The sequence below is a fragment of the Teleopsis dalmanni genome, chromosome 1, assembly GCF_002237135.1.
Source record: "Teleopsis dalmanni isolate 2A chromosome 1, ASM223713v2, whole genome shotgun sequence".
In the NCBI taxonomy this organism is placed as follows: domain Eukaryota; kingdom Metazoa; phylum Arthropoda; class Insecta; order Diptera; family Diopsidae; genus Teleopsis; species Teleopsis dalmanni.
Window position 1 is genome coordinate 215,665,889 of NC_051846.1, and position 16,105 is coordinate 215,681,993.

A 16,105-nucleotide genomic window follows, 5' to 3' on the forward strand; every position below is an offset into this window, starting at 1 on the left:
ATATCATGTTGCTGAAGCTCGGATCCTGGACGTTCCTGGGCAAGTTACTTTAATTTGCCTTTTTTGCTAATAGTTAGACTCTTACGACGATTGACTGATTCCTTGATGTGGGCGGAAGCAGTTTAATATCGTTAAATAAAAATATCACTGGCTTAAGATTAAAAAAAAAAAGAAAAACATAACATTGACAATAACAATGTTAGAAATGTATAGTCATAACGCTGACCTGTTTTCAATTGCTAAAGTTATCAGTACTGAACGGTATAAACGGCTATTGAGAAAATAGATCACTTTTCCAAATATGTGAATTATAAATTTAAAAGTTAAATTCAAAACTCCAACTATTAAGTTTTTCTACTTTAAAGTTACTTTGAATAGTATCATAAGCCGATACAATCGATATTTTTATAGACTATTCGAAAATAGAATTGGGACCTGTAAAATCTGTATTGCGAACAACATTTGCACTTTTGGTAAGATATCCAACTTAGATTCGTGTTGCTAATGAATGTTTTGAAGAGTAAAGATTTTGATAAGACCAATCGTTTATCAAAGTTAAGGGTTAAGGGTTAAAAAGTTGCAAGCTGTATTAACAACTTTTCTAATGAAATAATGTGAATAAAGAAGAATGCTCTCACAGAAATATTTATCTTAATAAATATGAAAATGATCCCTTAACACTATTTCAAACATTTGGCATTTTTAATCTGCTTCCTTGGCCATGATTCTAGTGCAAATTGTCGGTTTCTTTAAGATCTGTCTTTGATTTGTACGATCTTCAATAAATTTTTAAGTTAATGATATAGATTCTAACATTCTTACAAATATTGTTTTCCTATGCTGTTTTTATTATATCTTATTATATCTATATTTCTGATGACTAAGAAAAGGCTCTTATTTTCAAGCCTGTTTTCAGTCATTTTGGATCCTTCCCGTTTTTCTTTATCTATGCAGTGTAGGTAAATTTCCTATGACATAGATCATTGGATCTCCTAATTAACGAATCTCTAATTTATTTTTATTATAGATTTTCATTTTTAATAGTATAAACTGCCATTATAATTCGCGTAATTAATCATTTCTTGAAATTGTAGTAAACAATATTAGAATATAATCAATTATTTCAAATGTAAGTTTAACACTCAATTATTCAATAAACAAAAATATATCTTGCTTGTGTGTATATATATATTCCTATATAAAATATAAATACTGAATTTGTAGGGGTGTAAAGTGTTCCCCTACTAACCATAACTGTTCGTTTAAATTATTTTTTAAGTGGGTTAATTTTTTTTTTGTTTTAGTCAATGGCTGTAAATAAATGCAAACAAGTTTGAACAAATCGCACCATATTTATAATAAATGTAAGTAATTAATGAATCTGGCTAACTGGTCGAGAATTGAAATGAATATATTTAAATTAGAAAACTTAGCAGAGTCTGTGTGAGTGCAATCAGAAACTTACTATACTACATAATTTTAAGGACTAAGCTTGGAACAGAAATAATGTTTTATTGATGTCGTTAAACTATTATTAGTATAGTTGGTATCAATATCAGTATCAAAAAAGAAACACAAAATCAAATTTGAAGTGTAAGTCATTATTTCATATTTTATTTAATTACAAAATAATCAAAATTTTTTCTGACATAGTCATAATAATCAAGTGCATGCGTCTAGCACGACTCTGAATTGAGATCTTACTTACCTCTCGAAGTGTATATGTAATACATTATGACACTCTGCAAATAAGAATTTTGAAATGTAACTCAGCTACACAAAAGCCAACTAGATATCTCCAAATTTTACTAAATACAAAGTGACTAATCGAGTAAAAACAACTTCAAGTTAGCATAGTAATTTCCCTTGTTTGTTTAAAAAAAATAATAATAAATAAAATTGTGAAGATCAGATAGATAGTGGCGTAGTTGAGGGTTTTTTTATTAGGTGTTGATATTAATATATAATATAACAAATAATATAATAAAACTTTATAATATGTAACTTTGTTAAAATATAAATCAATAGGAGAGCAGGAAGCAGTTTAATTTTAATTCCCAATGTGCTATCCAAAAAAGTGTGGTCGCATCTGATCTGCCCTTTCTGCTATTGCTACTTTTGATAATATATATTTATAAGTTATAGCTTACGTTATAAACATTATAGTAGGATTTTATTGATTCAATATTTATTGTTACTAAAGCAACTCCATACTACTACAATTTATTTCAATGAAAAATTTTATTTATGGTTAATATCGAAGTCTTAAAAGTTACTAAAATTTCTATTGTAATATATAATGATTTATATCAATGCTAGGCTAATATAGAAGTTACATAAATCAAAATATCTTACCTACACACAAAATAGTAAAGGTGCTAAACGACTTTAAATCTCGGCATTGTTACTTAATACAATCGTTGGCGACTTTCATTGTAGTCTAATTGTATTGATTACAATTATTGTATTGATTGTGTACCTACTGTAGTCAATAATTGTTACTTTCTACCGAAGGCTCCATTGAACCGCATTCTCTCGCTACAATAGTTAACGACTCTCGGTGTAGTTTAATTGATTAAAATACAGTAGCCAGTGACTGTAGATTAATCATGAGCATTATCACAGTAATCTGTTATTTTTAGGTATTATAGTTTATTCGAACCCTGCGAGCTCTTATAATATTCACTTGGTATGCCTTACATACCTGTCGTAAGAGGCAACTAAAATCCAGTAAACACTATCCGATACTGTTTGGAATAAGTTTCATTTGCGGCAGCCAACCGAAAGTGTTGATCTGGTAACACGGGATCAAGACCCACAGTTTTGGCAAACTTGATAGATAAAGGTTGGAATACCTTTAAAGATACAATGGTATTTTTAGCATTCTAAAGATACCATTGCTGGTTGAACTTCTTTCGCAGGCTTGCACATATTTGATGAATTAAGCGTAACAATTGTATGTTAATTGAACCCTTGACGATCTTATGTACCGCCGACGCTGTCATTCGCACAGCACGTTGGCGGTCTTCACTTTGTGTTGTTATTGTTATTTAGCTTTTTATTTTTTTAAGTAAAATCAAAATACATCGTATAGACAGATATTATGGCAAGTCGAGTATGGGGTACGTATGCTGGTTGCGATAGAGAGTCAACACTGATGGATCGCCGTAAAAAACAATATCGAAAACAAGCACAGGTAGGTCAGTTGTGACGCGATACTTGTTGGAATAAGACACAAACTTACTTAACTGCTTTGCCCATACGCGAAATCCGATTTAATCAATTCAGCGAGAGTTTTGAATTATGAATTAAATAACGTAACAAACGATTCATTTTGTTTTTAATATTTATATATTTTTGTTTAATAATACTCGTTTATTCTATATATTTGATGCTAAAGTGTTCTTAATTTTCAAATTATTTAGTGGTAATGTGTAACGAGCTTTTCACGTAAAATATAATAAATAATGATAAAATGAAATCATTCTTAAAATATTTAGAACAAATATCAGCTCCGGATGTGATCTCAGCTAGAGTGTTGAGATAGAAAGTCAATAAAAATGAAAATTTTGAAAAAATTTTGTAATTTACCGGTCTTTAAGCTGAATTCAACTGATTTGTATTGGATCAGCGCGTATTTGGAATCGTTTAGATGAGCCGTCAAGCGTATAATTGCTTATTTAGAAGCAGCTGGTATAGTGCACGATGGACATGTTAACATCTATCAGGCATTTGAATTAGCTTATAATGAATTAAATATGTTATTGCAAAGCCCACTGCAAAATAAACAGTTATGAAGGCATTTCTGTCAGGAAAAACACTCGCTATTGCATTTAATATTCAAAGAAAAAGTCGATTATTAATTTAATGAGCGTGTTTTCAATTATTTTACAACTGTTTTAATACCATTACTAACAAATTGAGATGAAAAGAATTTAACTAATTAAAAACTATTAACAGTACGAATAGTTTGTGTATTTGACATGTATTCAAACTTCTAGAATTTCACTAATTCATTTAACTTCAACTTTTAAAGACGCCAAAACTGAGAATAGCATTAGAAATTTATTATAATATCATAACATTATAAATATATAATATATAAGAAACTGTTTTTATATATAAATTAAAAATTCAAAGTCCTCAATTTCATAACTTTTTATGTATATTTATTAGATTGAACTTTAACTTCGATGCTAATCTCATATTAATTTAAGAATTTTGAATTGCCCTAAAACATTATAAGGAAATAATCTCAAAAATATTAGCGCTTATGTAGAAATGTTTCATGTTTTGAAATAATAAAAAAATAATATTACATGACCATAAAATTGGTCTTATAACAGAAATGTCTATATATCCTATATCTTCTAGTATTGCAATCTAAAGCTAATTGAAGAAAAATTGCTGCTGAAGTTAATACTTATTGATTGTCAGATATATATATACATATATATGTCATCCCATCTTATCGTTGTTGTACAGCTGTTTATCCGCAGTGAAATTTTTTTGTTCCGAAACGATCTTTCTGTAAATTGAACTGCTTCAAACAATTTAATTTCGTACAAAAAGTAGTTCAAAACAATAAATGAGTCAGTTCTTCATTTATCTAATGCTTACAAAAGAGATGAGTACTACTTAACGATGGTAAAATTTAACCATCGGTACAGTTCCTGATATTAAAGACTATTTTTTCTTGATTGATAGTATAGTAATAAAACTAACAAGTAGAGTGATAATAGAGTTTTAAAATTATATTCTTGTATTGTGTAATAAACTTCATTATATTCGCTAAGTTCATAAGGCGCCCCAGTTTATTAGTCCTGTATTATGTGTTTCTACAATCCTGTTGTATCCTAAGGTTGATATGGTGGACTGTTTATAATTTGTTTATGAATACATTAATATAATATGATTTACACAATGTTATGATCATTTATTACAGTATTATTGCTATAATATCTGTACAATATGTACTAAATTGTTTAATACTCATAAGCGGGCATTTCTGCTAGATCGCTAGTCCTATGGTACATAGCAGACATCAGTATGAGTTTGAGTTTACTACTTGCTCTAAAGACTCATTTTGTTAAATTTTAAATTGTCCTTGTAACGAAGAAACCATTCACATATTCGTCAGAATCTAACATTTATCTGCCATAAAATCCAAGATGTGGTATAGAATCGTATACTTATTAATTAGTTTCAACGGATTTTATATAGAATTTACTTTGAAATTGAACAAAAACAATATAATATAAATTTTAATACAAAAAAATTAATAGAAATTTTCTAAAAAATTTTCTACTAAATATTGTTGATACTTGTACATTTTTAATAGAAATAATATAACAAATATTTCTATTCTGAAATTCATAGCTTAGTACTGAGACCATAAGCAGTTCCACTGTATATTTTATCAAAGCAGTAGTTTTACAATATTTTTACAACGCAAAAAACTTAGTATATAAAACAATTAAGTGTAAGATATCCATTCACAAGGGTTAAACTGTTTTATTTACCGTAATTTCATTATGCTTATCTCGCTTTTAGACAAAAAAGTTTAATCCATTTTATATGGAGGCATAAGACTACAATATTGTAATATTTGTACATGATTGCTTGAAACTAAAATACTTCATATATTTTATTTACAATATATGTATATGAAAAAAGAAACTGTTTTATATATTTTCTATTAAGGAATTGAAGCGTTCTGTTCTTATATGCGATAGCCATCGATAAAGAAAAGTAATTTAGCATTTAGAGCTCTGATAACTTGATAAATGATCATTTGCTTTGCCGGTCTCTAGTTCAAATCAGTTTAAAAACTTTCTATATTTTCTACAAATTAAATATATTATGATCGTTTATTATAGACTATACTATCTGTATACTACTATATAACATATACTTATTTAGCACTTATAAGTGGACAATATGTTACTGCGCTGTTAGGATAATCATGGTTTTTCATATATCAGATCTCTTAATTTACAACAACAGATTCGTAGTTCTCATCCTTGCCTTTTCTTTCTATAATAGTTTCAAAACTACATATATCATTTTTATTATGAATTTATCAAAAATGTGTTGTAAAATAGTATTGTTGTAAACTAGTATTCCGTAATAAAGTATTTCTTTGATATCTATTTTTATATACATATAAAAATAGAAATAATGTGTTATAGGCGTATCTTTGTTAAAAAATTTTAAGGGCCGTATTATGAAACGTGCTTGACGTACCTAAGTCATTCATTCATGCATTTAATGAATTATCTATCTTACCTATAGTTCCATGTCGGTATAATTTTATAATAAAAACTCATTAAAAATACCAAGTTGTGAAATCAAAACTAAATTAAAATAAAAGAAACAAAATAAAGCATACCTAAACGAATAGGTCTTCCACTGAACAGTGCCTTCTCGCGACTGCTGTAGCTGTAGTCACTGCTGTTGCTGCTTTTGTTGCTGTTGTCATCATCGATTATCATAATAAATATTTTAAATACAATTTAAAAGCAAATACAGAGATATTAAAAATATCATTTTGCATAATAATTTATACTTCATATATTTATATTCATCCATACACGGGTTTTTATTCGGGTTGAATGTGAGAAAATTCCAATGTGCACAATAATCATTTATTTACAAAAGTATTTATGCATAAAATGTCAAATAATTTCTGCAACAAATCTGTAAATCAAATGATTTGTTTATCCATGCAAAAAGTATCCTTCGATTATGGTTGCTTTGTCTGTTCATAACATTTGTACTTGGAATGGTAAACAAATGCGACCTTGATGTCAATGTTAAAGCAGAGCAGCAAGTGAGCTTTAACATGTGTGTGTGTGTGTTCGTTGTATTTCATAGGAAACTTTGCTTGCGCATATGTACTTGCAAACTGTAAACTGCAGTAATGCACGGGATAATGTAATTTTTATAATAATTTTTACATCTGAGATTGAAATGAATTGATTAATGCACAGAACAAAAAAATAAATAAATAAATAATTTAAAAGTTAACTTATGTATATAAATAGCGAAATATATAAAAGAATGAATATCAACCAGCATGCCAAAAATAGGTTTAAATTCTGTATAAATGAATGAATATGCTATAAATGGTCACAACACTTAATTCCGTAATTAAATATGTGCCCAATATATGTTTTTATTACATTTACTTTACATATAAGTCAATTACGTGTGGGTATTTCAACAATTTTAAGAATTTTGTTCAATGTCCAAACTTGTACAAGATTTTTAATAACTAAAAATTGATTCAAAATTTTGTATTTGACATTGTTTTTTTTTGTTTTTCGGTTGGTTAAAAATCATTAATTTTTCTGCACCGAAAGTGTTTTTTTTTATTTTAAATTATATCAAAATAAAAATATTTGATATTTATGTAAATAGGCAGGTAATTTACGTAAGCAAACATGCGTTCAGCGCAAAAAGATATTAAAGTGGGCGAAAAAAATGTGATTGGAATATAGACAATTATGTTTTCAGTAAATATCGTTAAAAATATTATAATTTCGTATGTATAAATATGTTAAACTTATATATATATATATATATATATATATATATATATATATATATATATATATATATATATATATGTTGTTACGTGGTATATATACTATAGAATATTTAATCCCGTAATAGTAGACCCTTATTCATTATCAAAAGTCTTTAACTAAATTTGTTATCGACTGTCATTAAAAAGCTTATATCCATGTATTCTATCAGGCAATTGTTTCATTTCAGCAATATCGTTGTCTGAACTGTGTCTTGTTGTATATATTGTGTTTTTCTGCTTATTCAGCAAACTTTTAAAAAAATTTCACTGATAATCAACATTTGGTAAATGAAACTACTGTTAATCGCCCAAAAATATTATTTACTCTAATCAATAATGTCAATTGTTTATTGTACTAACAATTACTTTGAAAAATTTAAACAAAGGAACTTCACGTTAGAAAATACCATGGCACCAGTTTATCTTTCATTTACATGGTTAAGAAAAGTATCCTTTTATCATATCGTAAAACAATCTTTATTGTTTTTACAAAATAAAAACACTCATACGCAATACCTAATGCACCTTCTTTGAAATTGAATTAGTTTATTATTAATTTGTCGAGACTAAGCTCTTTAAACAAATTATTTCCGGATTTTAGTTTGAATGTTATTATTATTGTAGTCCATATCAAACGATCGTCTTCACGAAATGTGAAACCTTGATTAGAGTGTTGAGTGGCAATTAGTTCACAGAAGTGGTTGCAATGCGTACACCTAATCTTTCCTGAAACCACCATGAGATCAACATATATTATGTTTAGTTAGCAAGAAAATAATTTTAATATTATATCTTTCAACCTACCTTGCTTTGCATTAATTACATGTTCGTCTAATTTGAACCTTGTGACTTGGAATATCCACATCTTTGTTTTGAGTCAAATAATTTCAGTTTTATTTGTAAGAGAGAATCCTGAATTTATATTCATGTAAATTTACATTGTTTTTAATTTAAATTTAGTGTTAAATTTTGTACGTCAGTTTTTATAAAATAAATAGCTAAAATTAAAATATATATTAAACAAATAATACTTACGTAAAACAGATATATATTTAAATTTTGTAGTAAACAAGTGTAAATTAAAAGCTCAACAGCACCTTAAAATATGCAACAACGTTTTTGTGCTTAAAACCGTCTTTCCTTTGTTTAGAAAAAAAACATAAAAGAAATTGCAAAAAAAAAAAAACAAAATAAATCAAATGATCATGAATAAACAAAATAATACAAAGTCAAATAAAAAGGAAAATGAATTAGAGTTAAAAAGAACGAAAACAAATACTGCAGAAAAAGATCTGGTAAGTAAAATAATAAAAATAAATTTAATATTTTCAATATATTTAATTATTGGTATTGACATTAATTATATATGGATTTGTCTTCTAAAAAAGCAAACGCTGAAAAATGTAAAATATTAAATAAATAAAAAAACTTAATTTTGCTTGAATTTAATATTAAAATAAATTTTTTATTTAATTTAATTACAAGTAAAAACAAATCCGTAATTATTGTTATTGCTATGATCTATATTATTATATGTATATAATAATAATAATAATAATAATAATACTAACTATTACTAATGATCTTTAATGAATAAATAAATTTATAACAAAATATAAATATTTATATAAAATAATTATAAATTAATTTATTTCATTTGAAAATAAGTCATGAAAATATATAAATGCATTATACATAGTTAAGCAATATATAAATTTTTATATATGTTTTGTAATTTATGTAATGATTTTACTAAATGCATAATAGTAATATGTAATTAATATATATAAGTAAGAATAGAACAATATATTTCATCGGCCACGGTCCATCATTGCATTTGTTGATAATCACATGAAGTACTATTCTAAAACAAAGAGACACCGTTAGCAACTGGAAAGCAATTGTGTTATTGAGGAAAACTACCGGAAGATGGCACTCGAAAATTTCACACAATTGAATATTGGGATTCTTTTATTTTACTTGACTTCATGCGCGATGGATTAGAAAATCTATTTTATATTTTATTGTGCTATTTTATATTTAATGCACCTTAATTTTGTATAAATAAATAAATATTATTATAATATAAATAATATGCTAATGTGTATATGTTTTATACATATCATAATAAACAAGAAGTGCAAAATTAAAATTCAGCAATTAATTACTGCCAAGCACGATATATTTATAGAAACATCATTTGTTTTTATAAATATAGAATATGAAACAAATATTTTTATTTCGGATAATAAAGTGTATACAATAATTATGTATACAATAAGTGTTAAGGTTAATTTAAATGTTTTATATTACATAAAATAATATATTCTTGATAAATATCAAGAAATGTCGTTCGGAAAATTTGATCAAAAGCTTCAAAATGCAGAATATTTGCGACGCTTGAGGTGAATTCAACATAAGCAAAAGAAAATAATATTGCAATACTCTTAATTCCATTCAATATTTACTGTTGCATTAAAAAGCAAAGAGTGTTATGCATGTCAGATTACAATATACTTAAACTGCGCTCTTAACTGCATTCAAGAGAGTGAATATAAATGCATATTAATTTATGTTTACGCCACCCGCCACCCGCCATCAACGTCTGTCAAACACATTCTCACACGACTACTGCATATATAAACATATAGGAAAAGATGTATAACAATTTTCAAATTAAAAATATAAACACCATAAAGCACACTAAATGCAAAAGCAAGCACATGCACAAGTACAACTACACATTTCAAAGAGTTTCTATTGAATTTGCTGTTTAAGTTTTTTTCCATTCATTTTCTCAGCTAAGCGCGCTAAAAACAAAATTTCAAAACAACGTTTCAAGTGTAACAATGAATTTTGGCATAGCTTTGTCGTTAGTCGTGTGTGGAACGTAGAACGATGTGGAATTGTTTTAAAACAATTGCTGCTATTGTTATGTATTTAAATTGTTATTAAATATATAATAAAAAATCAATTAAACTGTGTTATTGCACACGCTTATTACATATTTAAAAGTAATAAAATCGCGAACGTTTAAAACGATAAAACCGGAAGCGAATTAATTATATCGGTTGATAGTGCAATTGTTAGCAATTAAAAAAAATGTGCTATTAAAATAAAAAAATTGCGTAATCAACGACAAATTTTATAATAAAAATATACGTTTTAGGGAGAAATTTAATACAATATTTATAAAAAAAAAGTGTAATTAGAATATTAAAAAAATTGTAACAAACCAAAAAATTTACATAATAATTTTATAAAATATTTAAATCAAATTGTAGCAATGCGAAATCAAGGCAAAATCCCGCTTAAATATTTTCTCACAGTGCATGCCCGCCTACAACTGCAAATCTTAACAAATACTTATACTTACAAATACTATAAATACTCAAACTAAAAAACACACACACGTGTACATACAACTTTGAACTTACGTAGACACAAATCAACTTTTTTGTTTAAAATTGCATAAAGCTAAGCTAGCGCAACTATTCACCTTTTCATTTTTTAAATCATATATATTATCATGAACAGCACCAAAAACGACAACAACAACAACAATAATATTAATAATAACAATAATAATAATAATAATAATAAGAATAATAATAATAATAATAATAATAATAATAATAATAATAATAATATTTCTTATTTCTTAATTTCTTTTTTTGAAATAGATTTAAAATACGTACAAACAAAAAAAAAAGAAAAACGAATCTTAATTATTACCAAAATCTGGAAATCTTCAAAATTATGTGGATTTCAAATTTATATTAAATTTGTGTCGAAGTCTATAGTAAACAGCACAAAATTAATTCTACTGCCCGAATAGTAATCGAAAAAATTTAAATTTTTAATGTTGATTGATAGCTATATATTATAAATGTTTTATTAGTAAATCTAACTACTTTACATTAACTAACAAAATTTGAAAATTTAAATAGAGTGTAATGTCAAAATTCTTTTGTTCCTAAAATAGTCTCAGTGAACTAAGGCCCACTTGTTCTTAAAACAATCCTTGAATATCAAATTCTCTTCTTCTTAAAATAGTTCCTGTATACTGAAAATTATTTTGCTACTGAAATAATCTTCTCATATCAAAATCATTTCGATCTCAATAATTGTCACTGCATATCAATATCCTTTAACAGAATACTGCAGACTAAAACACCATTTTACAAGAATGGGTATATATACGGATGCAAACTGTAATTTCTGTGAAAGGAATGAGAAGTCGGCCACACATGTGCTGTTAGAATGGTCCACATTAATGCACATACGGAATAGGCTCCTGGGAATGTATATGCAATAAAACTCTGTAAAGTAGGTTCTGTACTACTTTTATTTGACGCAACAGGGCTTAAAGACCTACTCTAAACCCAGAAGAGGGCACAATAGACCCGACGGTCGCAGTAACACACAAATTAAAATTTTTCTCAAAATAATTTCAGCGTATCAATATCCTCAAAATAATCTTTCGCAACAAATTTTTCTTTGTAGCAACCTCTTCATGTTCTTAAGATAATTTTTAAAAAAATTTTGGCAAATGTTTTTATTTAGTCAAGTACTACAAAGATAATAAACTGAGAAGAAAATACTATACATCAGTTATGATGTATGCATGTGTTTCTTAACGGAAACACATACTCGTATGATAAGATTTAATTTTTAAATTTAATATTTAAAATTATTTTGCTATCTTTTTTATTTTTCGCAATTTTGACGCTATAAGCTGGCACTTTTGATACTTTATAGTGCATATATTTCAGCTAAATTCAACAATAATTAATCACTAATTATTTCAAAATTATTATAAATTCAGTTCACTAGGCAATTTATGGCAGTGTGGCATTTGTAACATATAACTGATTTACTTTAACAAATAATATTGAGAATTTTTTCTTAATTGAAGTTTTACAACATATCATGTATTATAATAACTTAAGTATAGCATTACACTTAAATTACATTTGAACCTTTTGCCCTTCAAGTTTGTTACTTAACATATAATTACCAACATTAAATAATTATAAATAATTGATTTCAGAATTTAATTGCTTATGGCAACAGTTCAATTATAATTTAATATTATTAAAAACTTATAAAAGTAGTAAAAACTAAAATTATTGCTCTAATAATAAAATATAATTTATGCACACGAATATGTTCTTAATTCGTCTTCAGCTTTTTCTTCCTTCAACATTCTATATTTAGGCTTTAGGTTTCCAGTTTGAATTCGAAAAGAACCCGAAGAAATTCCTATTCAATATGATTATTAATTAAAAATAGAACTTAACTTTAAATAAACAAAAGGAATGTATAAATTTTATATCTGCATAACAGACATATTATGTCTGTTATGAGCTCATGAACAAGCAGTTTCTGTTTTTATTATACGTATAAACGTATAGAATGAAATACGAATAGCAAGCAAGCGAATTTATTTTCAATACATAATTGAATGTTCATCGTTCTTTGAAGACCATTTTAAGTAATCTAGTGACAGATTAGATTGAGAGAGCATGTTATTAAATAAATTATAACACTTCTATTTGGAGATATATTTTACCCCTTGTGAAATCTTTTAAGTTGGCAGAACGAGACAACACTCTCCATTTTTTCCATCAGCTCTAATTTGATAAACTAGATAAACTATTTAATCTTCTAGATGTAGCTAGATGTAACAGAAACCGATCATACTATCTTCGTTGTCACTAACAGGCTAATGATGCCTCTATAAGGTATTGAAGCGACTTTAATGTATAGTATGGAAATCATTTTCTCTGTAGTCCTGGACAAAAATATAGAAAATGATTAATAAATGATTGCTCTTCTTTTCATCATGGCAACTTCTGCACAGTTTGCTTGTCGGTATGCGCCAACGTTGAAAAATTGGCACAATAGAACAATTGACATTCCAGTGATGCAGATTTGCTGAAAGCCAAATGATTTGAATGACCTCCCAGTCTATACCATTAATTAATACATCATTTTTCATCATATGATGATGGAAAATTTTATTCTAGTTCGCTTTGTTTTTGCAAGGTAAGCCTTCAGCATTAGTCAAGGACTTAACAATATAGGAAAGTAATTTCAACAAAAAATTAAAAGGATTTTGATTCGGTTTTTTTATATTCTATGCAATAAACATTCTGCAGACCTTATTTATTATACACAATTTTTTTATTATATTTTCAACAATTGAAATAAAATAACGTTTGAAATAAAATATTTTCTTCCTTTGTCATGCTTGGTCATACCTATAACCCAATAACTTACAGTAATCTTGCTATCTCCAAGCCACACCCCGAGATTATTATGCAATGTCTGAGTAAACCCTTTCGTCAGCCACTGTGTGCGACCTATACAGGTATATACTGAAATTTACTTATAAGTACACACGTTTGTATAGCAACGCATACCAACGCACATATACGTGAATACAAGCTTTCAAAAATAGACACACTCGCACTTAGTTATTCTCGTCTCGTACCTATCAGAATTTATGAAATTCTGTATTGTACAGAATTATTGTACAGTGTAACTTAAAAAACAACAAAAGCAGAAAATAAATAAATACATAATAAATAATTTTTCGAATTTTTCGTGACAAATAAAAAGTTCAAAGCAAATTTATTTCCACTGCGGGCTTAATCAGAACAAGGTGATTTCGATGTGTTGCCGCATTAGCAACACATTCTGCGCTCTTCTAAGTCCAGTCGCAAGCAGCCCGCCCAGACTAAAGAGGCGAATTTACGCTTTTTCAGCTGGAAACGCACAAATGAAACAAATGAAAATAACACATTTTTTTATTTTAAAAAAATTATTGTTTTATTATTTTATTAAAATAACACATTTTTTTATTTTAAAAAAATTATTGTTTTATTATTTTATTATGTTATTGTTTTCAATATTTTCGTAGTTTTCTTTTAGTGTGATTTTTGTAAATGCAACGGTTTACTTATATTGACTGAAGTTTGTTTCGAAATGAAATTGAGCTCATTGTATGGAACAACGTGTTCATTATTTGTTGTTGTCGATGTTTGGCTGTTGCTGGTGTAGATTGTGATTACGACTGTTGGTATTACTGTGGGTTAGATGTTTCTATTTCTGACTCTTTGACCTCATATTTGCATCCATTTTCGTAGATAGTGGTCTACTTTAATGGGGCTTCGTTAAACCGAGTTCAAAAGTGTATTTTTTATTGCCGCTTTTTTTGCTGTAATTGAGTTTGTTTTGATACAATATTAAGCCACGATCGTCGTGAGATCTAGGCCAGTTGCGCAATGTAGCAACCTTACTTGTGGTTGCACTAAAATTAACTAATTGCTTGTGTCATAAAATATTGAAAATTCTAATTAAAAAAAAGAAATAAAATTTCAATAAAAAAAAATATACCTATACATAAAAATACATAACATATATATTTTGTATAAATATTACACACAAAAGTTTTATAAAACGATATGTTAATAATGTTTAATATGTCTTTATTTTTTTCTACAAATTCAATATGCAATAGATAGATACATAAATAGATAAAGCACAGTAGGGATTCACGCTAATATAGAACTTTTGATCTAAAACTGATCCTAACTGAACAGAAGGCATTTACTCTTTCATATCAAGGTTGTGGAGGAACTTATAACCGACGTCGATTGAAGTTGATTTTTAAAAAGACATATTTGTTTTATTACTTTTTACTTCCGTTAGAATATAAATGCGACGCTAAAAATAATTAGGTACCGATTTCATTAGTCATAATGCCTGTATTATCATTGTGCTGACTGTCATAATATATCTGTACGCTACTTGATGCTAACCCAGATCTTTAATCTGTATTAGATTGGTAGACTCTTTTGTGTGTGAAGTAGCTTGAACTACTTGTATTTTTTGATAATTTGAGCACATAATTTGTATTGTATTTTCTTTCCGAACTTTTACTATTTATACAAAATTTTTTCATATAAAAAATATTGAATTATGCATTAATTAACAATAAATATTAATGCATAATTCACAAAAAAATAAATTTGCCTACGCTGTGGTGATATAATTATAAGCCAAAATATGACACTTTCTTGAGTGCACTGACCAACAAGAAATTCTGATAATGCAGAATTGCACTTTACGTTGGTTAATGACTGATCGCAGTGTTGGTCCAAATAAAATGTAAACATATGTAACCAAATATTTGTTTGGTAATCATTAAATAATATTAACTAAATATCAACAAAAACAATATCTATTATTTATCGTTTTTCTTACAAGAAGACGTTCTCGTTTATATTATTGTAACAACAATGTTGCAATAGTGCTCGTTGCATCTTTTTTTTTCATAAAACTACAATTACAAAAAAAATTACTACAATTATTTTCCCAAACTTTCAATGGTATCAACTTAGAAACTTTTAAGGATAAAACTATTTTTGACCCAAATGTTGTCGCATTTATCAAAATGGAAAAATATCATATTTATGTTATTCACTTCTTAATCCTGATTTGACA